Source organism: Perna viridis, chromosome 5 (genome assembly GCF_037379345.1).
Source record: "Perna viridis isolate PV_CMFRI_1.1 ecotype Kerala chromosome 5, ASM3737934v1, whole genome shotgun sequence".
NCBI classification, from domain to species: domain Eukaryota; kingdom Metazoa; phylum Mollusca; class Bivalvia; order Mytilida; family Mytilidae; genus Perna; species Perna viridis.
In genome coordinates this window covers 40,520,513-40,547,027 of record NC_142449.1, presented here as the reverse complement: position 1 = coordinate 40,547,027, position 26,515 = coordinate 40,520,513, and the positions used below count along the sequence as shown (strand labels likewise).

The window sequence follows — 26,515 nt, the reverse complement described above, 5'->3', positions numbered from 1 at the left end:
AACGTGTCTGTGTACATAGCCGTAAGGTGTTGTGAGCACTTCTCGCTCCCACCCCCTATAAGTATTTGAACTGAAAGACTTGTCCATTTGCTAAAATCTCTGTCAGTTACCCGAAACGTTGATGATTTATCTTCATTAGCATCGCTTCGTTACTGTTGTGAATTAAATGACTGCACGTGCAATACACGTACTTAGTGATTTGATATGCACCTTGCACAACTTGTAGGTCAAATAAACTCCAAATTGACCGATCAAAACTTTCTTCCATGTAATGCCAATATGGTTACAACTACATGTACGTGTATATCTGTTCGACTGTCCAACATTGTGGTCACTATTGTACCCGTATCTGACGAAGGATAAACAAGAAAATCGCTATTATATAGAATATATTAATCAATCGTATACAACGGTGTAGGAGAACCGAAAACATGCGCCCTCGCGCATTTTCCTGCATTTACTATCTACTAGATTACATTGCATACATGTACGTGCACGAAAAGGAAATGTCAGATAATGGAGTTTTGATGTGAGAATTCTGTATATTTCATAAAAAAAAATACACAAAGTGTTTACATTGTAAGGGAGAAAGAAGAAAGACGTTGTCTGTTTTGTTTGTTTGTTTGTTTTTTTTTTTTTTTTTTTTTTTTTTTCAAAAAGGTACGTGCGCCTTTGTCATTTGCTCAAAATCAATTCTACCGTGAAGTCAAATTTACTGATCATGTCATAAATATTGTGTATTCATATTAGTAATGACCCTCCCCCTTTTCCATTCTCCGAACGACATTCTTCATCAAAGTAAATTGACCAATGACAGTTAATTTTATTTAAAAGTGAGTACCTTTCTATCACAGCCGCTCTGTGACTATATATACAGTTTACATCTGGCTACTTCAATATGCTATAACCAAGCCGATTGGCTAACATTTAATATGTTAGTTCAATCCGTCCTATAAAAAAGAAAACTTGGTCCTAGTATGTTTTGTAATTTGTTTGAATGCGATTTTTAAGATCTAAACTTTTCAAGAAAGAAAGGCCAAATGTTTTCCTTTTTACCTGTTTTAAATTCATTTAGTGGATTGAAATTTCATTTTTCTTTCCTAATCGTATGAATGAGCATGACACGACGAGTGAAGGCGAGTCGTACTATTCTTCTTAGTTTCAGGTTGGACGAGAACCAATGGTAGCGGGAGCGGGATCATACAGGAGAAATCGCCCGGGACTAAAGTCAAGCCGAACATACGATACCAGAGTATTGCTGCCACAGCTCACCATGAAAGCAACTTTTATGCCTTTGAGAGTCAACATACCGGCTGTGACGCAGACTAGAATTCCTGGACTGTGAACATGTACATGTACCTCAGATGTCAGTTTCCACATATTTATACGGCCCTTTTAAGGGCCATCTAGATATTTCAAAAAGATTCTTAGTTTGATAGTTGAATAAAGATTTCATAATACAAAGTAAGAAAATAAAAAAAAAAAAAAAAAAATACAAAATCCCTGCCCCTCATGTTACTACCCACATATACATGTAGTCAGAATAGCATATTTATTTACTCATTTCTACAAAAAAAGTCTAGCTCTAAAGTTCTTTGAATACAGTGACAGCTTTCGAAGTGTAACATTGTGTGCTACAAGTATTTCCTGCGTGTGTATTAAGTGAAAGCAATTCAAACGCCTGTTGATCTTTTCATTTTCTTTCATGATCCTTTGTTAATACAACAAAAGGCATAAGCATCTACATGTATAAACAATGAAACAACGTGTCTGTGTACATAGCCGTAAGGTGTTGTGAGCACTTCTCGCTCCCACCCCCTATAAGTATTTGAACTGAAAGACTTGTCCATTTGCTAAAATCTCTGTCAGTTACCCGAAACGTTGATGATTTATCTTCATTAGCATCGCTTCGTTACTGTTGTGAATTAAATGACTGCACGTGCAATACACGTACTTAGTGATTTGATATGCACCTTGCACAACTTGTAGGTCAAATAAACTCCAAATTGACCGATCAAAACTTTCTTCCATGTAATGCCAATATGGTTACAACTACATGTACGTGTATATCTGTTCGACTGTCCAACATTGTGGTCACTATTGTACCCGTATCTGACGAAGGATAAACAAGAAAATCGCTATTATATAGAATATATTAATCAATCGTATACAACGGTGTAGGAGAACCGAAAACATGCGCCCTCGCGCATTTTCCTGCATTTACTATCTACTAGATTACATTGCATACACGTACGTGCACGAAAAGGAAATGTCAGATAATGGAGTTTTGATGTGAGAATTCTGTATATTTCATAAAAAAAAAATACACAAAGTGTTTACATTGTAAGGGAGAAAGAAGAAAGACGTTGTCTGTTTTGTTTGTTTGTTTGTTTGTTTGTTTTTTTCTTTCAAAAAGGTACGTGCGCCTTTGTCATTTGCTCAAAATCAATTCTACCGTGAAGTCAAATTTACTGATCATGTCATAAATATTGTGTATTCATATTAGTAATGACCCTCCCCCTTTTCCATTCTCCGAACGACATTCTTCATCAAAGTAAATTGACCAATGACAGTTAATTTTATTTAAAAGTGAGTACCTTTCTATCACAGCCGCTCTGTGACTATATATACAGTTTACATCTGGCTACTTCAATATGCTATAACCAAGCCGATTGGCTAACATTTAATATGTTAGTTCAATCCGTCCTATAAAAAAGAAAACTTGGTCCTAGTATGTTTTGTAATTTGTTTGAATGCGATTTTTAAGATCTAAACTTTTCAAGAAAGAAAGGCCAAATGTTTTCCTTTTTACCTGTTTTAAATTCATTTAGTGGATTGAAATTTCATTTTTCTTTCCTAATCGTATGAATGAGCATGACACGACGAGTGAAGGCGAGTCGTACTATTCTTCTTAGTTTCAGGTTGGACGAGAACCAATGGTAGCGGGAGCGGGATCATACAGGAGAAATCGCCCGGGACTAAAGTCAAGCCGAACATACGATACCAGAGTATTGCTGCCACAGCTCACCATGAAAGCAACTTTTATGCCTTTGAGAGTCAACATACCGGCTGTGACGCAGACTAGAATTCCTGGACTGTGAACATGTACATGTACCTCAGATGTCAGTTTCCACATATTTATACGGCCCTTTTAAGGGCCATCTAGATATTTCAAAAAGATTCTTAGTTTGATAGTTGAATAAAGATTTCATAATACAAAGTAAGAAAATAAAAAAAAAAAAAAAAAAATACAAAATCCCTGCCCCTCATGTTACTACCCACATATACATGTAGTCAGAATAGCATATTTATTTACTCATTTCTACAAAAAAAGTCTAGCTCTAAAGTTCTTTGAATACAGTGACAACTTTCGAAGTGTAACATTGTGTGCTACAAGTATTTCCTGCGTGTGTATTAAGTGAAAGCAATTCAAACGCCTGTTGATCTTTTCATTTTCTTTCATGATCCTTTGTTAATACAACAAAAGGCATAAGCATCTACATGTATAAACAATGAAACAACGTGTCTGTGTACATAGCCGTAAGGTGTTGTGAGCACTTCTCGCTCCCACCCCCTATAAGTATTTGAACTGAAAGACTTGTCCATTTGCTAAAATCTCTGTCAGTTACCCGAAACGTTGATGATTTATCTTCATTAGCATCGCTTCGTTACTGTTGTGAATTAAATGACTGCACGTGCAATACACGTACTTAGTGATTTGATATGCACCTTGCACAACTTGTAGGTCAAATAAACTCCAAATTGACCGATCAAAACTTTCTTCCATGTAATGCCAATATGGTTACAACTACATGTACGTGTATATCTGTTCGACTGTCCAACATTGTGGTCACTATTGTACCCGTATCTGACGAAGGATAAACAAGAAAATCGCTATTATATAGAATATATTAATCAATCGTATACAACGGTGTAGGAGAACCGAAAACATGCGCCCTCGCGCATTTTCCTGCATTTACTATCTACTAGATTACATTGCATACATGTACGTGCACGAAAAGGAAATGTCAGATAATGGAGTTTTGATGTGAGAATTCTGTATATTTCATAAAAAAAAATACACAAAGTGTTTACATTGTAAGGGAGAAAGAAGAAAGACGTTGTCTGTTTTGTTTGTTTGTTTGTTTTTTTTTTTTTTTTTTTTTTTTTTTCAAAAAGGTACGTGCGCCTTTGTCATTTGCTCAAAATCAATTCTACCGTGAAGTCAAATTTACTGATCATGTCATAAATATTGTGTATTCATATTAGTAATGACCCTCCCCCTTTTCCATTCTCCGAACGACATTCTTCATCAAAGTAAATTGACCAATGACAGTTAATTTTATTTAAAAGTGAGTACCTTTCTATCACAGCCGCTCTGTGACTATATATACAGTTTACATCTGGCTACTTCAATATGCTATAACCAAGCCGATTGGCTAACATTTAATATGTTAGTTCAATCCGTCCTATAAAAAAGAAAACTTGGTCCTAGTATGTTTTGTAATTTGTTTGAATGCGATTTTTAAGATCTAAACTTTTCAAGAAAGAAAGGCCAAATGTTTTCCTTTTTACCTGTTTTAAATTCATTTAGTGGATTGAAATTTCATTTTTCTTTCCTAATCGTATGAATGAGCATGACACGACGAGTGAAGGCGAGTCGTACTATTCTTCTTAGTTTCAGGTTGGACGAGAACCAATGGTAGCGGGAGCGGGATCATACAGGAGAAATCGCCCGGGACTAAAGTCAAGCCGAACATACGATACCAGAGTATTGCTGCCACAGCTCACCATGAAAGCAACTTTTATGCCTTTGAGAGTCAACATACCGGCTGTGACGCAGACTAGAATTCCTGGACTGTGAACATGTACATGTACCTCAGATGTCAGTTTCCACATATTTATACGGCCCTTTTAAGGGCCATCTAGATGTTTCAAAAAGATTCTTAGTTTGATAGTTGAATAAAGATTTCATAATACAAAGTAAGAAAATAAAAAAAAAAAAAAAAAAATACAAAATCCCTGCCCCTCATGTTACTACCCACATATACATGTAGTCAGAATAGCATATTTATTTACTCATTTCTACAAAAAAAGTCTAGCTCTAAAGTTCTTTGAATACAGTGACAGCTTTCGAAGTGTAACATTGTGTGCTACAAGTATTTCCTGCGTGTGTATTAAGTGAAAGCAATTCAAACGCCTGTTGATCTTTTCATTTTCTTTCATGATCCTTTGTTAATACAACAAAAGGCATAAGCATCTACATGTATAAACAATGAAACAACGTGTCTGTGTACATAGCCGTAAGGTGTTGTGAGCACTTCTCGCTCCCACCCCCTATAAGTATTTGAACTGAAAGACTTGTCCATTTGCTAAAATCTCTGTCAGTTACCCGAAACGTTGATGATTTATCTTCATTAGCATCGCTTCGTTACTGTTGTGAATTAAATGACTGCACGTGCAATACACGTACTTAGTGATTTGATATGCACCTTGCACAACTTGTAGGTCAAATAAACTCCAAATTGACCGATCAAAACTTTCTTCCATGTAATGCCAATATGGTTACAACTACATGTACGTGTATATCTGTTCGACTGTCCAACATTGTGGTCACTATTGTACCCGTATCTGACGAAGGATAAACAAGAAAATCGCTATTATATAGAATATATTAATCAATCGTATACAACGGTGTAGGAGAACCGAAAACATGCGCCCTCGCGCATTTTCCTGCATTTACTATCTACTAGATTACATTGCATACACGTACGTGCACGAAAAGGAAATGTCAGATAATGGAGTTTTGATGTGAGAATTCTGTATATTTCATAAAAAAAAAATACACAAAGTGTTTACATTGTAAGGGAGAAAGAAGAAAGACGTTGTCTGTTTTGTTTGTTTGTTTGTTTGTTTGTTTTTTTCTTTCAAAAAGGTACGTGCGCCTTTGTCATTTGCTCAAAATCAATTCTACCGTGAAGTCAAATTTACTGATCATGTCATAAATATTGTGTATTCATATTAGTAATGACCCTCCCCCTTTTCCATTCTCCGAACGACATTCTTCATCAAAGTAAATTGACCAATGACAGTTAATTTTATTTAAAAGTGAGTACCTTTCTATCACAGCCGCTCTGTGACTATATATACAGTTTACATCTGGCTACTTCAATATGCTATAACCAAGCCGATTGGCTAACATTTAATATGTTAGTTCAATCCGTCCTATAAAAAAGAAAACTTGGTCCTAGTATGTTTTGTAATTTGTTTGAATGCGATTTTTAAGATCTAAACTTTTCAAGAAAGAAAGGCCAAATGTTTTCCTTTTTACCTGTTTTAAATTCATTTAGTGGATTGAAATTTCATTTTTCTTTCCTAATCGTATGAATGAGCATGACACGACGAGTGAAGGCGAGTCGTACTATTCTTCTTAGTTTCAGGTTGGACGAGAACCAATGGTAGCGGGAGCGGGATCATACAGGAGAAATCGCCCGGGACTAAAGTCAAGCCGAACATACGATACCAGAGTATTGCTGCCACAGCTCACCATGAAAGCAACTTTTATGCCTTTGAGAGTCAACATACCGGCTGTGACGCAGACTAGAATTCCTGGACTGTGAACATGTACATGTACCTCAGATGTCAGTTTCCACATATTTATACGGCCCTTTTAAGGGCCATCTAGATATTTCAAAAAGATTCTTAGTTTGATAGTTGAATAAAGATTTCATAATACAAAGTAAGAAAATAAAAAAAAAAAAAAAAAAATACAAAATCCCTGCCCCTCATGTTACTACCCACATATACATGTAGTCAGAATAGCATATTTATTTACTCATTTCTACAAAAAAAGTCTAGCTCTAAAGTTCTTTGAATACAGTGACAGCTTTCGAAGTGTAACATTGTGTGCTACAAGTATTTCCTGCGTGTGTATTAAGTGAAAGCAATTCAAACGCCTGTTGATCTTTTCATTTTCTTTCATGATCCTTTGTTAATACAACAAAAGGCATAAGCATCTACATGTATAAACAATGAAACAACGTGTCTGTGTACATAGCCGTAAGGTGTTGTGAGCACTTCTCGCTCCCACCCCCTATAAGTATTTGAACTGAAAGACTTGTCCATTTGCTAAAATCTCTGTCAGTTACCCGAAACGTTGATGATTTATCTTCATTAGCATCGCTTCGTTACTGTTGTGAATTAAATGACTGCACGTGCAATACACGTACTTAGTGATTTGATATGCACCTTGCACAACTTGTAGGTCAAATAAACTCCAAATTGACCGATCAAAACTTTCTTCCATGTAATGCCAATATGGTTACAACTACATGTACGTGTATATCTGTTCGACTGTCCAACATTGTGGTCACTATTGTACCCGTATCTGACGAAGGATAAACAAGAAAATCGCTATTATATAGAATATATTAATCAATCGTATACAACGGTGTAGGAGAACCGAAAACATGCGCCCTCGCGCATTTTCCTGCATTTACTATCTACTAGATTACATTGCATACACGTACGTGCACGAAAAGGAAATGTCAGATAATGGAGTTTTGATGTGAGAATTCTGTATATTTCATAAAAAAAAAATACACAAAGTGTTTACATTGTAAGGGAGAAAGAAGAAAGACGTTGTCTGTTTTGTTTGTTTGTTTGTTTGTTTGTTTTTTTCTTTCAAAAAGGTACGTGCGCCTTTGTCATTTGCTCAAAATCAATTCTACCGTGAAGTCAAATTTACTGATCATGTCATAAATATTGTGTATTCATATTAGTAATGACCCTCCCCCTTTTCCATTCTCCGAACGACATTCTTCATCAAAGTAAATTGACCAATGACAGTTAATTTTATTTAAAAGTGAGTACCTTTCTATCACAGCCGCTCTGTGACTATATATACAGTTTACATCTGGCTACTTCAATATGCTATAACCAAGCCGATTGGCTAACATTTAATATGTTAGTTCAATCCGTCCTATAAAAAAGAAAACTTGGTCCTAGTATGTTTTGTAATTTGTTTGAATGCGATTTTTAAGATCTAAACTTTTCAAGAAAGAAAGGCCAAATGTTTTCCTTTTTACCTGTTTTAAATTCATTTAGTGGATTGAAATTTCATTTTTCTTTCCTAATCGTATGAATGAGCATGACACGACGAGTGAAGGCGAGTCGTACTATTCTTCTTAGTTTCAGGTTGGACGAGAACCAATGGTAGCGGGAGCGGGATCATACAGGAGAAATCGCCCGGGACTAAAGTCAAGCCGAACATACGATACCAGAGTATTGCTGCCACAGCTCACCATGAAAGCAACTTTTATGCCTTTGAGAGTCAACATACCGGCTGTGACGCAGACTAGAATTCCTGGACTGTGAACATGTACATGTACCTCAGATGTCAGTTTCCACATATTTATACGGCCCTTTTAAGGGCCATCTAGATATTTCAAAAAGATTCTTAGTTTGATAGTTGAATAAAGATTTCATAATACAAAGTAAGAAAATAAAAAAAAAAAAAAAAAAATACAAAATCCCTGCCCCTCATGTTACTACCCACATATACATGTAGTCAGAATAGCATATTTATTTACTCATTTCTACAAAAAAAGTCTAGCTCTAAAGTTCTTTGAATACAGTGACAGCTTTCGAAGTGTAACATTGTGTGCTACAAGTATTTCCTGCGTGTGTATTAAGTGAAAGCAATTCAAACGCCTGTTGATCTTTTCATTTTCTTTCATGATCCTTTGTTAATACAACAAAAGGCATAAGCATCTACATGTATAAACAATGAAACAACGTGTCTGTGTACATAGCCGTAAGGTGTTGTGAGCACTTCTCGCTCCCACCCCCTATAAGTATTTGAACTGAAAGACTTGTCCATTTGCTAAAATCTCTGTCAGTTACCCGAAACGTTGATGATTTATCTTCATTAGCATCGCTTCGTTACTGTTGTGAATTAAATGACTGCACGTGCAATACACGTACTTAGTGATTTGATATGCACCTTGCACAACTTGTAGGTCAAATAAACTCCAAATTGACCGATCAAAACTTTCTTCCATGTAATGCCAATATGGTTACAACTACATGTACGTGTATATCTGTTCGACTGTCCAACATTGTGGTCACTATTGTACCCGTATCTGACGAAGGATAAACAAGAAAATCGCTATTATATAGAATATATTAATCAATCGTATACAACGGTGTAGGAGAACCGAAAACATGCGCCCTCGCGCATTTTCCTGCATTTACTATCTACTAGATTACATTGCATACATGTACGTGCACGAAAAGGAAATGTCAGATAATGGAGTTTTGATGTGAGAATTCTGTATATTTCATAAAAAAAAATACACAAAGTGTTTACATTGTAAGGGAGAAAGAAGAAAGACGTTGTCTGTTTTGTTTGTTTGTTTGTTTTTTTTTTTTTTTTTTTTTTTTTTTAAAAAAGGTACGTGCGCCTTTGTCATTTGCTCAAAATCAATTCTACCGTGAAGTCAAATTTACTGATCATGTCATAAATATTGTGTATTCATATTAGTAATGACCCTCCCCCTTTTCCATTCTCCGAACGACATTCTTCATCAAAGTAAATTGACCAATGACAGTTAATTTTATTTAAAAGTGAGTACCTTTCTATCACAGCCGCTCTGTGACTATATATACAGTTTACATCTGGCTACTTCAATATGCTATAACCAAGCCGATTGGCTAACATTTAATATGTTAGTTCAATCCGTCCTATAAAAAAGAAAACTTGGTCCTAGTATGTTTTGTAATTTGTTTGAATGCGATTTTTAAGATCTAAACTTTTCAAGAAAGAAAGGCCAAATGTTTTCCTTTTTACCTGTTTTAAATTCATTTAGTGGATTGAAATTTCATTTTTCTTTCCTAATCGTATGAATGAGCATGACACGACGAGTGAAGGCGAGTCGTACTATTCTTCTTAGTTTCAGGTTGGACGAGAACCAATGGTAGCGGGAGCGGGATCATACAGGAGAAATCGCCCGGGACTAAAGTCAAGCCGAACATACGATACCAGAGTATTGCTGCCACAGCTCACCATGAAAGCAACTTTTATGCCTTTGAGAGTCAACATACCGGCTGTGACGCAGACTAGAATTCCTGGACTGTGAACATGTACATGTACCTCAGATGTCAGTTTCCACATATTTATACGGCCCTTTTAAGGGCCATCTAGATATTTCAAAAAGATTCTTAGTTTGATAGTTGAATAAAGATTTCATAATACAAAGTAAGAAAATAAAAAAAAAAAAAAAAAAATACAAAATCCCTGCCCCTCATGTTACTACCCACATATACATGTAGTCAGAATAGCATATTTATTTACTCATTTCTACAAAAAAAGTCTAGCTCTAAAGTTCTTTGAATACAGTGACAACTTTCGAAGTGTAACATTGTGTGCTACAAGTATTTCCTGCGTGTGTATTAAGTGAAAGCAATTCAAACGCCTGTTGATCTTTTCATTTTCTTTCATGATCCTTTGTTAATACAACAAAAGGCATAAGCATCTACATGTATAAACAATGAAACAACGTGTCTGTGTACATAGCCGTAAGGTGTTGTGAGCACTTCTCGCTCCCACCCCCTATAAGTATTTGAACTGAAAGACTTGTCCATTTGCTAAAATCTCTGTCAGTTACCCGAAACGTTGATGATTTATCTTCATTAGCATCGCTTCGTTACTGTTGTGAATTAAATGACTGCACGTGCAATACACGTACTTAGTGATTTGATATGCACCTTGCACAACTTGTAGGTCAAATAAACTCCAAATTGACCGATCAAAACTTTCTTCCATGTAATGCCAATATGGTTACAACTACATGTACGTGTATATCTGTTCGACTGTCCAACATTGTGGTCACTATTGTACCCGTATCTGACGAAGGATAAACAAGAAAATCGCTATTATATAGAATATATTAATCAATCGTATACAACGGTGTAGGAGAACCGAAAACATGCGCCCTCGCGCATTTTCCTGCATTTACTATCTACTAGATTACATTGCATACATGTACGTGCACGAAAAGGAAATGTCAGATAATGGAGTTTTGATGTGAGAATTCTGTATATTTCATAAAAAAAAATACACAAAGTGTTTACATTGTAAGGGAGAAAGAAGAAAGACGTTGTCTGTTTTGTTTGTTTGTTTGTTTTTTTTTTTTTTTTTTTTTTTTTTTTCAAAAAGGTACGTGCGCCTTTGTCATTTGCTCAAAATCAATTCTACCGTGAAGTCAAATTTACTGATCATGTCATAAATATTGTGTATTCATATTAGTAATGACCCTCCCCCTTTTCCATTCTCCGAACGACATTCTTCATCAAAGTAAATTGACCAATGACAGTTAATTTTATTTAAAAGTGAGTACCTTTCTATCACAGCCGCTCTGTGACTATATATACAGTTTACATCTGGCTACTTCAATATGCTATAACCAAGCCGATTGGCTAACATTTAATATGTTAGTTCAATCCGTCCTATAAAAAAGAAAACTTGGTCCTAGTATGTTTTGTAATTTGTTTGAATGCGATTTTTAAGATCTAAACTTTTCAAGAAAGAAAGGCCAAATGTTTTCCTTTTTACCTGTTTTAAATTCATTTAGTGGATTGAAATTTCATTTTTCTTTCCTAATCGTATGAATGAGCATGACACGACGAGTGAAGGCGAGTCGTACTATTCTTCTTAGTTTCAGGTTGGACGAGAACCAATGGTAGCGGGAGCGGGATCATACAGGAGAAATCGCCCGGGACTAAAGTCAAGCCGAACATACGATACCAGAGTATTGCTGCCACAGCTCACCATGAAAGCAACTTTTATGCCTTTGAGAGTCAACATACCGGCTGTGACGCAGACTAGAATTCCTGGACTGTGAACATGTACATGTACCTCAGATGTCAGTTTCCACATATTTATACGGCCCTTTTAAGGGCCATCTAGATATTTCAAAAAGATTCTTAGTTTGATAGTTGAATAAAGATTTCATAATACAAAGTAAGAAAATAAAAAAAAAAAAAAAAAAATACAAAATCCCTGCCCCTCATGTTACTACCCACATATACATGTAGTCAGAATAGCATATTTATTTACTCATTTCTACAAAAAAAGTCTAGCTCTAAAGTTCTTTGAATACAGTGACAGCTTTCGAAGTGTAACATTGTGTGCTACAAGTATTTCCTGCGTGTGTATTAAGTGAAAGCAATTCAAACGCCTGTTGATCTTTTCATTTTCTTTCATGATCCTTTGTTAATACAACAAAAGGCATAAGCATCTACATGTATAAACAATGAAACAACGTGTCTGTGTACATAGCCGTAAGGTGTTGTGAGCACTTCTCGCTCCCACCCCCTATAAGTATTTGAACTGAAAGACTTGTCCATTTGCTAAAATCTCTGTCAGTTACCCGAAACGTTGATGATTTATCTTCATTAGCATCGCTTCGTTACTGTTGTGAATTAAATGACTGCACGTGCAATACACGTACTTAGTGATTTGATATGCACCTTGCACAACTTGTAGGTCAAATAAACTCCAAATTGACCGATCAAAACTTTCTTCCATGTAATGCCAATATGGTTACAACTACATGTACGTGTATATCTGTTCGACTGTCCAACATTGTGGTCACTATTGTACCCGTATCTGACGAAGGATAAACAAGAAAATCGCTATTATATAGAATATATTAATCAATCGTATACAACGGTGTAGGAGAACCGAAAACATGCGCCCTCGCGCATTTTCCTGCATTTACTATCTACTAGATTACATTGCATACACGTACGTGCACGAAAAGGAAATGTCAGATAATGGAGTTTTGATGTGAGAATTCTGTATATTTCATAAAAAAAAATACACAAAGTGTTTACATTGTAAGGGAGAAAGAAGAAAGACGTTGTCTGTTTTGTTTTTTTTTTTTTTTTTTTTTTTTTTTTTTTTTTTTTTTCAAAAAGGTACGTGCGCCTTTGTCATTTGCTCAAAATCAATTCTACCGTGAAGTCAAATTTACTGATCATGTCATAAATATTGTGTATTCATATTAGTAATGACCCTCCCCCTTTTCCATTCTCCGAACGACATTCTTCATCAAAGTAAATTGACCAATGACAGTTAATTTTATTTAAAAGTGAGTACCTTTCTATCACAGCCGCTCTGTGACTATATATACAGTTTACATCTGGCTACTTCAATATGCTATAACCAAGCCGATTGGCTAACATTTAATATGTTAGTTCAATCCGTCCTATAAAAAAGAAAACTTGGTCCTAGTATGTTTTGTAATTTGTTTGAATGCGATTTTTAAGATCTAAACTTTTCAAGAAAGAAAGGCCAAATGTTTTCCTTTTTACCTGTTTTAAATTCATTTAGTGGATTGAAATTTCATTTTTCTTTCCTAATCGTATGAATGAGCATGACACGACGAGTGAAGGCGAGTCGTACTATTCTTCTTAGTTTCAGGTTGGACGAGAACCAATGGTAGCGGGAGCGGGATCATACAGGAGAAATCGCCCGGGACTAAAGTCAAGCCGAACATACGATACCAGAGTATTGCTGCCACAGCTCACCATGAAAGCAACTTTTATGCCTTTGAGAGTCAACATACCGGCTGTGACGCAGACTAGAATTCCTGGACTGTGAACATGTACATGTACCTCAGATGTCAGTTTCCACATATTTATACGGCCCTTTTAAGGGCCATCTAGATATTTCAAAAAGATTCTTAGTTTGATAGTTGAATAAAGATTTCATAATACAAAGTAAGAAAATAAAAAAAAAAAAAAAAAAATACAAAATCCCTGCCCCTCATGTTACTACCCACATATACATGTAGTCAGAATAGCATATTTATTTACTCATTTCTACAAAAAAAGTCTAGCTCTAAAGTTCTTTGAATACAGTGACAGCTTTCGAAGTGTAACATTGTGTGCTACAAGTATTTCCTGCGTGTGTATTAAGTGAAAGCAATTCAAACGCCTGTTGATCTTTTCATTTTCTTTCATGATCCTTTGTTAATACAACAAAAGGCATAAGCATCTACATGTATAAACAATGAAACAACGTGTCTGTGTACATAGCCGTAAGGTGTTGTGAGCACTTCTCGCTCCCACCCCCTATAAGTATTTGAACTGAAAGACTTGTCCATTTGCTAAAATCTCTGTCAGTTACCCGAAACGTTGATGATTTATCTTCATTAGCATCGCTTCGTTACTGTTGTGAATTAAATGACTGCACGTGCAATACACGTACTTAGTGATTTGATATGCACCTTGCACAACTTGTAGGTCAAATAAACTCCAAATTGACCGATCAAAACTTTCTTCCATGTAATGCCAATATGGTTACAACTACATGTACGTGTATATCTGTTCGACTGTCCAACATTGTGGTCACTATTGTACCCGTATCTGACGAAGGATAAATAAGAAAATCGCTATTATAACACAAGACAATTTAAATTTGCAAAACACTGAATTGCAAATCTTGCGCAGCTTTTTCTTCAACCTACCATGTCATGTGAGTAACCATTGGATGCAGATTCGCATGGGATTTAATGAAATGCATTTTATTTTACAATTTTTGATAAAATAAACTTATAGTTTCAATTTAAAAATCATGGGATTTTTTTGTGTCCCATAGGATTATTTTTGTCCCATGGGATTTTTTTTGTCCCATAGGATTTTTTGTTTGTAAATCAATAGTTAGAAACATATAAAAATGGGTACATGTGTATGAAGAGGTATTATGATAAGATACCAGAAAGTACAAATGTGTGTGTAGATTGAATAAAGCTATAGACTTTAAATAATTTTCGTCTCTATTATTTATAAGCAAGTAATAACCAATGCATTCTCACATTTAGTAAGTATATTTATTACTTTATTAAATTTTATAAGGAATATGCATGTTTTTATGTATTTAATTATTCAACTTAAAAAAGAATTGAAGCTAAATTATCTTGATAAGTGTTATTTCTTGAACATGCTTTATAATAAAATATAGTTCATTTTTTTTTGCATTGCAAAAGTACTGATATTGTTGATAAACTACAAAAAGGTTAGTCTTTCATCACAATTCATAACCATATCCACATTCAACACAAAAGTATCTGTATTTTTTGGCATTTTATGTCCATTCTTAAACAAAAAGTGTTAAAATGCAAAATCAACTTTATTTAATACACCCCCTTTAGTGTAAAAATTGGGTTGATTTTGTGCAAAATTTTGGCAAAAATGAGCAAATTAATGCCTAAACCTTCTTTCATAATTTCCAAGGATATGAAATAGATGCCCATGCAATTTGACAGGAATTAAATGTCTGAATCAAAGTCTAACTCATTTTGAACCTTATATCATGGGCAAGAACCACAGTTCATATAAACTATTCCAATCTGGCTAACATAGACATAATAAAAACACCTAATATTGTCATGAATGTAAACAGATATAAAATTACTTAAACAGAAAATGAATGCTTGATACACATTACAGCACATCAAATCATAGTAAGGTACAATAATGTATGTTCGAAGTTTTTCCTGAATCGGCAGACATTTATTAATGATTATTTAAAAAAATTAAAACCTTTTTTGCAATGGTGGGGTTTTGAAAAAAATGAATTGATTTCTTCTGATGAATAAACGTGTAACTACATTCCTATTTCAAAATTTACATGTTTGTTGCTTATGTCTAAATCCCCACAGTTTCCTCCAATTTTACCCTTCTGTGAATGAGGCTGATACATATAAACTATTTCTTGAATGTCAACACTTTAGCTTCAGTGGGAATAATATTAGCAGTCACAAGTACATGTATGTACATGTATCATATTTAGGTAGCAATGATGATTTCTTTACAACTGTACTCCAGTATCACCAAAAGAAGATTCTCAATTTCTCATTTGATGGTAATAATAGTAAAAGCTCATGTTATGTACTGCACACTTTGTAGTGATGATCTGATACATGATAGTGTTGCTCTTAAATATAATGTTAAAATCCTCCTAAAATTTTGCAGGAATTTCTTGCTGTATACCAGTAGCTATTCTGACCATAGAATCCCAACCAATAATGATACCTAAAAATTAGTTAAGAACTAAAAATGTCATAGTATTGGGTAGATTTTTAATTTAAAAAAATGCAAACAAAGCACAAAAATGTGATGTCAAGGTCAATGGTAATTAACCCTAGAGCATGTAGAAGGCTATACATCTTAAAAATGCTTAACAACATGCCAATTATTAAAAACCTACCTTGAAAGATAATAAAGTAACAACCTAATGTAAACATGATTGGTGTTACTGGCTGATTAATTACTATGAGGGTGATTGGTCAGTTTCAGCAGGCAACAACCACCCCCTCACTTTTCAAAGCCATGCAAAGCATAATCTGTGGGTCTTCAACTCTAAAAGGTTTCTTACAAACATTTATAACTTATTAATGTATTCTGATTTATATGTAACTCATTCATGTATAAAGACAGAACTTAATGTGCTAAGTTGAAAAACTAACTACAAGTAACATGCTTCTTGTGCTCAATTAACTAACAGAGTGCACAACATTAATAACAATTTGAAGTAAACTGATTACCTAAAAAAAAAAAAAACATCAAAATCATGTACAAGTAATGCTTTACCATAAATATATAGGAATACCTGTAATTACAAGTTATCATATGTTGCTCTCACTACAGGATCCAAAACCCAATCCATCAGGTTGGTCAATGTATTAATAGTCATCTGGTATTATCAGGTTGTCCCTACAATATACAAAGCTAAAAGTACTGCATTGAATCTCTACTGATGCATTTCTTCACATATTTTTTTTTTAAAATACCTTGAGTGGTTTTGGAGGAGCTGTGCTAACAAGGTTTTCACATTAAAAACCAATCAGTTTAATTATCTCCCTTTATGGGTCTAGTGAATATATTATATCTTTACATAAAGCCTAACGTTCCAATTTTAATAATATAAAAAATTAGATGACTTTTTAATCATTCAAACAGTATGCGTGAAAGTTTCTGATAGTCTGTTAAACGAAAAAGTGTGCTTTCTATTAAAATGTGCGTCATGGAAGCTTCCTGTGTATTCAAAGCAAAACTGTTTCAGCCTATTTACAATGTCATCAAGATTATGTTAAAAAATGCATACCTGTGGATGAAAAAAATTTGTTTAATTATTTAATAATCACTGAGTATTGCATGTATAAGTACTTACTGCTACAGTAAATGTGTCAAATGATAATCGCCCTTTTTAATTGGTCAATATTCTTCTCTAAGAAATGTGTAAGTGTCTCTCTTTTAAATACAAGTTATCACTTAAAGTTCTGAAAAAAGAAAAATACAGCTAGACAAATTTAGTTGTACAAGTATTAAAATGCCAGCCACGTGTAAAGATGGAGTTCAATATGGTTCTGTTAAAAATTTTCTGTTGGTATTGAACCCTCCCCCTCCAAAAAAAAACAAAAAACAAAAAACAAATGCCAATCAACATATTTCAATCTTTGCACACAGCATATCTTATTTTAAGTTCTATTTAAGAACTTTTAAGAACTAACATGTATTAGGAACACATACTAAGCAACAAATCCAGTTAAAACTTTTTGCAGGATTGTCAGGTAGTGCCTGTTTTGTACTATAAGTAAACAAATTATAAGTCTATTCTACTGACTGAAAACTTGTGACTTGTTCTTGTAATTAATGTTCAAATGAGGTTGAATTGATTACAAATACTTTAATTCTTCTTTGACAGATAAGTAGCTACATGCTGGGCAGATCCAGAAATTTGTTAAAAGGGCTGGGTGTTCATTTTTTCACTAAATAAGGATAGCTGAAAAAAACTCCCCATTACTTAACAAGACATATTTTTAAGTAGAAATATTGATTTTGCTTGCTGGTTAAATATAAATAAAAATATTGCACTTGCGAAGCAAAAATTATTTTTATAAGTCTTGCAAAGATGGTACATATACAGTAAAGCTCACGATGCTCGCTGATTTAGGAAATGTCTACTCCATATTATAAACTTGGTAAGGAGTGACCAGTCCCTGTAATATAAATTCCCTGACCACGGTAACTTAATCATTAAATATTACAGTTACAGTGAAAAAAAGGATTCTTCAGATACAATAAATATTCCCCCTTCAAATAAAATACTTTAAAAAAAAAATCTAAGTTTATAATGGGTAAACACCGCACGAGAATTCAGCTGTAGTTCCCAACCTGTGACTGTGGAAGGAGGAAACTGTTTCAGGAGCAGAGTAGTCAGAGCAAATCATGAAGATTTTCTGCAGCAGTACAACTCCTAACTTACTGTAGTCGGAACTTAACGTATGCATTCATTGCTGTATTGAATTCGTTAGTTTCTGAACGACTGCAGCATCAACACTTATCTCGCTGCTGGGACGAGGTCATAGCGGGGAATGAACCGTATACAAAAGCGTCTTGTGTCATGCGTGATTTCGGCACCCCGTTTCGTCACTGACTAACAATACATATCTGAGGTTTCCTCTGTAATTATCCTTTCGTATAACACTTGTTGTTATATCGATGCAGGAACGCACAAGATGAGCATTCCAGTAACGTAGTAAATAGTTGTACAAAAAGTTATTTCATAGCTAGCGAAGGAGTTAAATTTAGGTAAATGCTATGTATAATATAAATCATTGGGCTAACGAATGAAACTGTACTTTCTCGGGACTTTGTCTTGATTAAACATAGTACGTGTACATTTTAATACCCAGATCTAACGTAAGATGCTGGCATTTCCGTTCGTCCATAGGATGGTGCCATATCAGAAAATAACTTCCATGCAAGCGAACCTCTTTCACGGGCTGCAGTAATTCGGTTTTGTAATGTAAATTAAAGCATGGACTGTAAAATCATTGGTGACAGTTACACGCATAGACCTGTAATTAATTATAACTCCCTGTTACATGTACGGTTTTAATTCGCTAGTAAAATTATAAAAACCTTATATAAATTAAAAGAAAAAAAAACTCATTCACTAGTAAGCAGATCCTTTCAGTAAATATAATTATATACAAGGACTTCTATAATAGCCTATCAAAATCCTTTGGTTGTTATATTAAAAAAAGAAGTATTAAAAATGATATAATTGGATTAATGTGGATAATTTCATGCAAAATTTTGGTGAAGATGAGGAAATATTATACTATGACACACCCCTCTTTTTCTAGACCCCCACCCCTTTTAGAACCCACTTTCAAAATCTCGGTTAAGTTTACGTACGACACTACACAGGCCAGGTGACGAATAGAATCGCCCTGAGGTAATTTAAAAAAAAATAATTGTTTTATGGCTCAGACAGAACAGGTGACTCAACAGGTGACAGGATTTACCTGTCCAATATTGCAGTAGAAGATGTTCGTTCCCTTACAGTTCTGATCATCCGTGTGTATATAGTGTACAAAAGTGCGTTCCTGTTATATACAAGAAGCTTTTACAGATGAGATGATGACAAAGGTATACTAGTATGTTCCAACATTACAGTAAAAATCCTTAATTGTATAATTTCAAAATCGCCTACATACATGTAGGGAAATTGAAGCTCTAAAGTCTGTCATACCTCTGGTTATAGCTACAATTTATATGATATGCATTAAACTGTATTGTACATACGTGTAATAAGATTCACCCATTCAACTTTTCGAAACACTATACAGTAGAATCTGTCCAATATTGCAGTAGATGTTCGTACCCTTACAGTTCTGATCATCCGTGTGTACATAGTGTACAAAAGTGCGTTCCTGTTATATACAAGAAGCTTTTACAGATGAGATGATGACAAAGGTATACTAGTATATTCCAACATTACAGTAAAAATCCTTAATTGTATAATTTCAAAATCGCCTACATACATGTAGGGAAACTGAAGCTCTAAAGTCTGTCATACCTCTGGTTATAGCTACAATTTATATGATATGCATTAAACTGTATTGTACATACGTGTAATAAGATTCACCCATTCTACTTTTCGAAACACTATACGGTGGAATCTATATGTACAATCTATACCTGGTGTACACTGAACATACTATTTTGTACAGTTCATATTGGTTACCAAGTGTCTGCACGTTGAAGTTCAATGAAAGTGTACATTGCGCGTTTTTCGATTCAACGTTTGCGCTAATTGGATAAAAAACTAGTTTAATTGTCCCAACATATTTCCCCGTGGTTGAATTGCGCTTAAAAAGACTGGCACTAATTGTATCAGTCTACCTGTAAAAGGCAGTGATATCAAATATTTCATAAAAATATGAAAATAAAATAGAAGTTAGGAATATATATATCCAAAAAATGCCAAAAAGATGTAATCTACACCTAAATAGATCTACCTTGTATTGGATCTAGTATTGAAAAATCTTTTAAATGGATATTAACTCCGCCCGGATAACTTGCCGGTCCCAAGTCTGGATGTCCCTATCATATGTAAAATCAATTTCAATTCTTCCCATGCGCGGTTGAGCCACGGTGCTTCACACGTCATACAATAAAGACGCAACCAATGTCATGCCAAAAACTGTTTTAAAATATAGGAGAGTTCTTCGTGATGTCATCACTTACCTGTGATTTGGATTTGGTTGGCAAAAAATCCCTTGATTGGCAAGGGGCATCAACTTTATATCATCATAACGTTTTCGTTTTTTAAGGTAATTGAAAAATTCTTTTGGTTCTCTACACTGCCAATAATACTCTTTTTATCCACGGAATTTTAAAATAAATATTCAGTAATTAGACTATGTGAGCATAAAAAATTTAAAATAATTTTTAATGATAATAGAGGTTTACATATAAATATCATTTCAAATTTATTTTTTTAAGTAAAAGAGTAATAAATTTACACATAAAATATGAATTATTTTATCTAAATGAAACATTTTACAGAACCAAAATTGGATATAGAATAACAAAGTTATAAAGTTTTGAAAATTGGGATTCTAATCATGAATTTGCTAATTGTTTATTTCGTTGTTTATTTGCCAACCAATTTGACACTTAATGATATGAAAATTAGTGAATATGACATCACTAATGAGATTGGCGAACTCTCCTATAGTGGTCCAATTTCTATTTAAAGACTCGATGAGCGAATCAATGAACAACCAAAAAAATGTCATCCTTAAAGATCTGACAAGAATATCATAACATTATATCCCTTAAGAATAAGCCTATTCAACGGTTTAGTTTACTTATTGGGCGAGTATCGAGCTTTCCGTGCTATGTGTAGAATATTACCGTAAAACAAAGGGTGAGAAACAAACATGAATATTTTTCCATAACAAATGAATGGTTATTAACAAAGTTATCGAAGTGATAAACTCTATATAAGAGTCAAAATGAAAAGTCTGCATAAAATTTAAATGGCATTATCAAAGTAAAACCGGAAAGTTTGCAACCATTGCAATGGTCATCGTCACTCGGTACAGGCATTTCCTTTGGACATTGAGAATTAAACCAGGTTTTATGGCGGCTGTCCTTGGTCCCCTTATAAATAGATTTTTTAATGTGACATTTGTGCATAAGAAATAATCAAACAAATAGTTGCTTCACATATTTTCGATAAAAGTGAATAGAATATATCATTTTCATAATTTTCTTGGGTAAATTTAGGGTCCTATGTCAGCTCCTATTTAGTAAATATCTTGATCTGCCACACGAAACACGTGCGAAGCCATATTACGGGATGTATTTATTGATTATAAGTGTCCCCAGCTAAACCGACCACTTCCTGTATATTGTACTTAATTAACAGTAAAACGGAATATCGAGCTGTTAATACCTGTAGTAATTTTCTCGTAATAAACGAAAATTTGAGTTTTACGTATACATTTTGACTGCAGATTTTTATTTTTTAAATTTATTGTAAAGATCAATTCAAATCAATATCTGTATAAGTTAAGTAAGGCAATCATGCTCACCAGTACAATGTTACAACAAACAACAGTACATATCCCAGTATTCTAACACCTGAACAGAAGTTGATATACGTTACAAATGCAAATACACAATCATAACTAAAGTAATTAAGTTAAGACTGTAAATACATGGACAAGGAACCTACATAAATTACGCATCACCTTGAAATTTCCAGTGGTTTTGAAATATATGCATGTACTATATTTTGAAAGAGGAGGGGCTTCTAAAATAATAAGGCTAGACATACTGGCGTCACAACTCGATACAAAATGAAATTCACCCTCGACACTTTTCATTGTGCACAAAGCACACTATCTATTTGACATCTCTATACCGTAGTAACCCCCAGTTTCAACAAACAAGGAATGTGATGATTATCTTAGTTTACATCTAGTAAGGCATTTTTTTGTAATAAGTCCGTTTTGTTAAATATTTTTGCAGACTTGGTACAAATTCAACAACAAATTTGTACAAATAACACTTAGGAGAACCCTGAAAGGTTCCGTTTAGATCAAATGTTAAGTACCAGTCAACATAAAATTCAGACACTGCTAATGGAAAAGTGATTCATGTTGGATAAAAAGTAATTCATGGTGAAGAAAACCTACCAAACAAACGATGCTTGTGTGCAAATTTCATTTACAATCTACATTTTTGTACATACTTTTTCTCTATTTAGCACAATAAACAAATAAAAAACTAAGATTATGTGATCAGTAACTGTTTCTAAACAAGAAATAAAATTAAATTGGGTTGGTTTTTGACGTGCTGTCTGATTTTTAGAAAGCCTGATAAAAAAGTACTTACGATTAAAATACTAGGAGTGTGAAATGTGATGCACGATAGAACGTTTCCATGTGTTGTTACCTTTTGGTCCGTGGTCCGTGGTCAAATCATAACTTGTCACATTACACCATAATTCGTATTTCCAAACTCATTGAGAAACTCTTCGCATGAGAATAAGCACGCGAGAATAAGGATTTTCACTGCTTTCAAAATCTTGGATGCAATTAATATTTTAAACTCGTTCTTTCCAAAATAGAAACAGGTTAGTATCATTCATTCCCGGGTATTCGATATTGTCGTTTACTAAACGGAAATAAACGCGAGTTGAAGGATCACTCAGTCATAACCATTTTACTGCTACAACTGGGGCTGCATGTACTGGACAACAACAGCACGTCTCACTTCCAGATAATGTTTACTAAAACCATGTAAACATGATGGCTTTTTAAAGGGTATGATCTGGATTAGACCCCCCTTTTTTGTTGGATTTTTTTTCTCAATATTTTGCCATTTTTTGGGAAAATGTGGCAGAGTCAAACTTTATAGTTTGCATATTTTAAGCAATGATTTTTATTTATGTACTGCAATGGTAATTCTTCTACAATTGATGGAATAAATATCGAGTGAAAAATGTGACTGAAACAGTATAAGCAATGACCATTTTTGAATGCTGGAATAATACATTTTGTATATGTTCCATAAGTTTATCTGTGCACACAGTAAGACAAACTAGATAGAGGTAGGTACTGTCTCACATAAGGTACAGCACAAATGTTTTTTTTTTTTTTTGTTAAAATGTAGATATGGATAGTTATGGGTACAAATGTAACATGTTTATGTTGTTAATCTTCTGTTTTAACAATTCAGAAAGGCTTTAAATTTGAAATTAACAATATAGATATGATCATTTGAAACCATAATAGATTCAGTGCTTTTAGACCCAAATGTAGTACAGTTTTGATTTTAGCATTTTAAATATAAAAATACTAGTTTAGTTTTTCAACTTGTCCATCACACACTGAAGATTGGATGCAAGTTTTCATTAGTGGGAATTGGGGTGTATGATTTCTTGTGTTTGAAGAGAAATTGTGTTACGATTCGGAAATTGTATATATATGGCATATAAGTTGTACTGATTTCATTTTTTCTTCTCATGGAATTTCATCAGTGGACTTAGTACTGTCATATTTTAAAAAATTGGAAATTTTTTTTGGCACCACTTTTTGCTCTTATTTCTGAACACTGATTAAAAAAATTGGTGACAGAATTTTGGAAGCCAGTGCAGCCCCTGTTTCAGTTACATGTTTATAACTCCATTTTACTGTCTATATACAGAATCTGAAAGTTATCTAATTTTGAATTAATGCATAATAAGTATAATTTTGTTTTGAAGGTGCTCTATGTTGCTCAAGAGAGATTAGAGGATGCATGAAAGGATTCTTAGTAATGACTCGTAAAAGGTGAGTGACATATAAAGAATTTAATTAAATTAAGAAAATTAAGTATTAAACCAACTATGTCTGAGGCAAGATAAACAAGCTCTAGCTAGATGTTAAGTTCTGGTAAAAATCACTATTACTTGCTATCAGGATATATCTCTTTTTGTATACAGATGCTTTTGTTATATGATTAAGCCAAAAATAAATATCTTTATTGTGTGAATATTCAATTGCAAATAGAGTTTGTCAAGTCCTATTCTAAAATTATAGTTGAACTGGACCATTATTATTTAAGCTCTTATCTTTGCACCACTAACATACCTTTTGTTTCAAAGGTAATCAAGGGAACCAATGTAATAGCGGCAATCAAAGGAATGTAAGCCAAAAGTGAAGGGATTGCACATGAATGAATTTCTGTACTCTCCCCTTACCAAATTTGGCCACTTCCTTTATGGCCAGAAGCCTATACTTCATCACACATTTCCAAATTAAGAGCAGTATCAAGTTTGAATGTTGTGTCCATACTTGTCTCAACTTTTAAGGATTTGACCTCTGAGGTTTATCAAGCTGCCCGCTGCGAATCATTTCAAAATTATTTCGGTGTGACAACAATTATATAGTTATAAACATCATAGTTGAACATACAAAATGTACACACAAAGTAAAGTGCATACTTGTTAAAAAATAAAATGTTTACAAGAATGTTCTTTCGCGTACAATTCTATTCGTTCATGTACCATAATGCATTCATAATAGGATAATCAACTATAAAACAAAGTATGATCAGGAGTGCAAAAGAATGCGTACTAGTTGAATCTTAATGCGTTCTTGGCACGAGTTTGGTTACCCACGATAACCAATTGATTATCATATTTATTATATACATTTCCTCTCATTATTGGTTACTATTTTTAACATAAATTTTAAACTTTAAATTTTGTGTTGTGAGTTTTGGCGGGAGAAAGTGTGAAAGTGCAACTACGGAATTTATTTCACAGTGCAAATTATAGAAAATTTTTACACTGGGAACATTCGGTAAATCACTGCTATCTATATAATAATTTATTTTAATGCATAGACATCATTGTGATATGTTGTACTGGTGAAGTGACACGCCAAAAGCATAAACCTTGTATGTGTATGCGTTAAACAAAACAAGATACAAAGAAATATTTTTATTGTTGATTTTTTTACTAAATCAAAGGGTCCAAAAAGGGCATAGATATTACAACAACATTATATATAAAAAATATCAATCATTGCAATCAATCAGTATGATTAAAGATTCAAGATTCAATATTTTATTAAAGTCACACCACTTGTACAGCATATAAAATACTATAATGTATACAACATACCTATGCTTAAAAGTCAACAATAAAAAAAACATATAAGTATATAACAGTGTACAAGTGCCATTCTATCAAGAATAATGAGAGACTATTAAGATATATTCATATATGTATACATGCAAAATAAAATACAAGAAGAAATATACAGCACATTTATAAAAAGTGAACTATTTATAAAAAAAGCTAGTCCTCCTACATAAAATATTTAGTAGGTTTTAGCAGCTAATTGGCACAATTCTTCACAGTTAAAAATATAAATAAAATTATAGTTATCGGACAATGCAAAAAACAATTCATTATATTTACGTGCTTCCTCAAATAATAAATTACGAAGATCTGCATGTAATTGACATAAAGTTAAAACATGTTTTTCATCTTCGTTAATATCTTTACAATTAAAACAAATGTGCCCAGATACTGGTTTGTCTTTCATAACGTCCAGTTTCTATTTTTAAAGGAACAACACCAACTAAATTTTGCAAATGCACTTCTGTGCTTTTTGGGCATATTTTGTGTTAGATACGACTCTGAACAATAATTTGTTTTATATAATTTATGAGTTCGTAGTTTACTACCATTACTTTGTAACAATATTCTATTTTGCCATTCACAAGTAAATATATCAAATAAAAAAAGTTTTAACTTGAACAATAATATGTCTATTTAATACACTATCTAGATTTGCATATACATAAAAAATTACACACTTTGAGTTTACACATTACTCTAAAACATCAGTTTTTTCTTTTAATTTGTAGCATTTATTTGTATATCATTTATATTTTCAGCAATGAGGACATTATCATCAACATGTAGAAGTAAACCAAGTTATTAACTATCAATATCTACACCAATATTTAATAACTTTTTGGCATCAATTAAGTTATTAATAAAAATGTTAAACATAATTTGTGATAGAACACACTCTTGCTTCAATCCAGAATTTACATTAAACCACTCTGTCATTTTACCATTAAG

At 33.6% G+C, this 26,515-nt stretch overlaps 2 long non-coding RNA genes across 3 annotated transcripts; one reads left to right on the top strand and one right to left on the bottom strand.

Annotated features, from left to right (window-relative positions):
* Nucleotides 1-14,878: 14,878 nt before the first annotated feature.
* LOC148617492 (uncharacterized) lies at nucleotides 14,879-18,469 on the bottom strand. 2 transcript variants are annotated; one of them, XR_015922519.1, is made up of 4 exons: nucleotides 18,335-18,469; nucleotides 17,240-17,348; nucleotides 16,679-16,782; nucleotides 14,879-16,101 (listed from the first exon to the last, which is right to left on the bottom strand). It is a non-coding gene; the product is annotated as an uncharacterized LOC148617492 (long non-coding RNA). The 2 variants fall into 2 exon arrangements; XR_015922518.1 differs by having other exon boundaries at nucleotides 18,244-18,466.
* Nucleotides 18,470-22,855: 4,386 nt separating this feature from the next.
* On the top strand, nucleotides 22,856-26,445 carry LOC148617491 (uncharacterized). Its single transcript, XR_015922516.1, has 3 exons — nucleotides 22,856-23,008; nucleotides 24,140-24,206; nucleotides 26,326-26,445. It is a non-coding gene; the product is annotated as an uncharacterized LOC148617491 (long non-coding RNA).
* The last annotated feature ends 70 nt before the right edge of the window (nucleotides 26,446-26,515 follow it).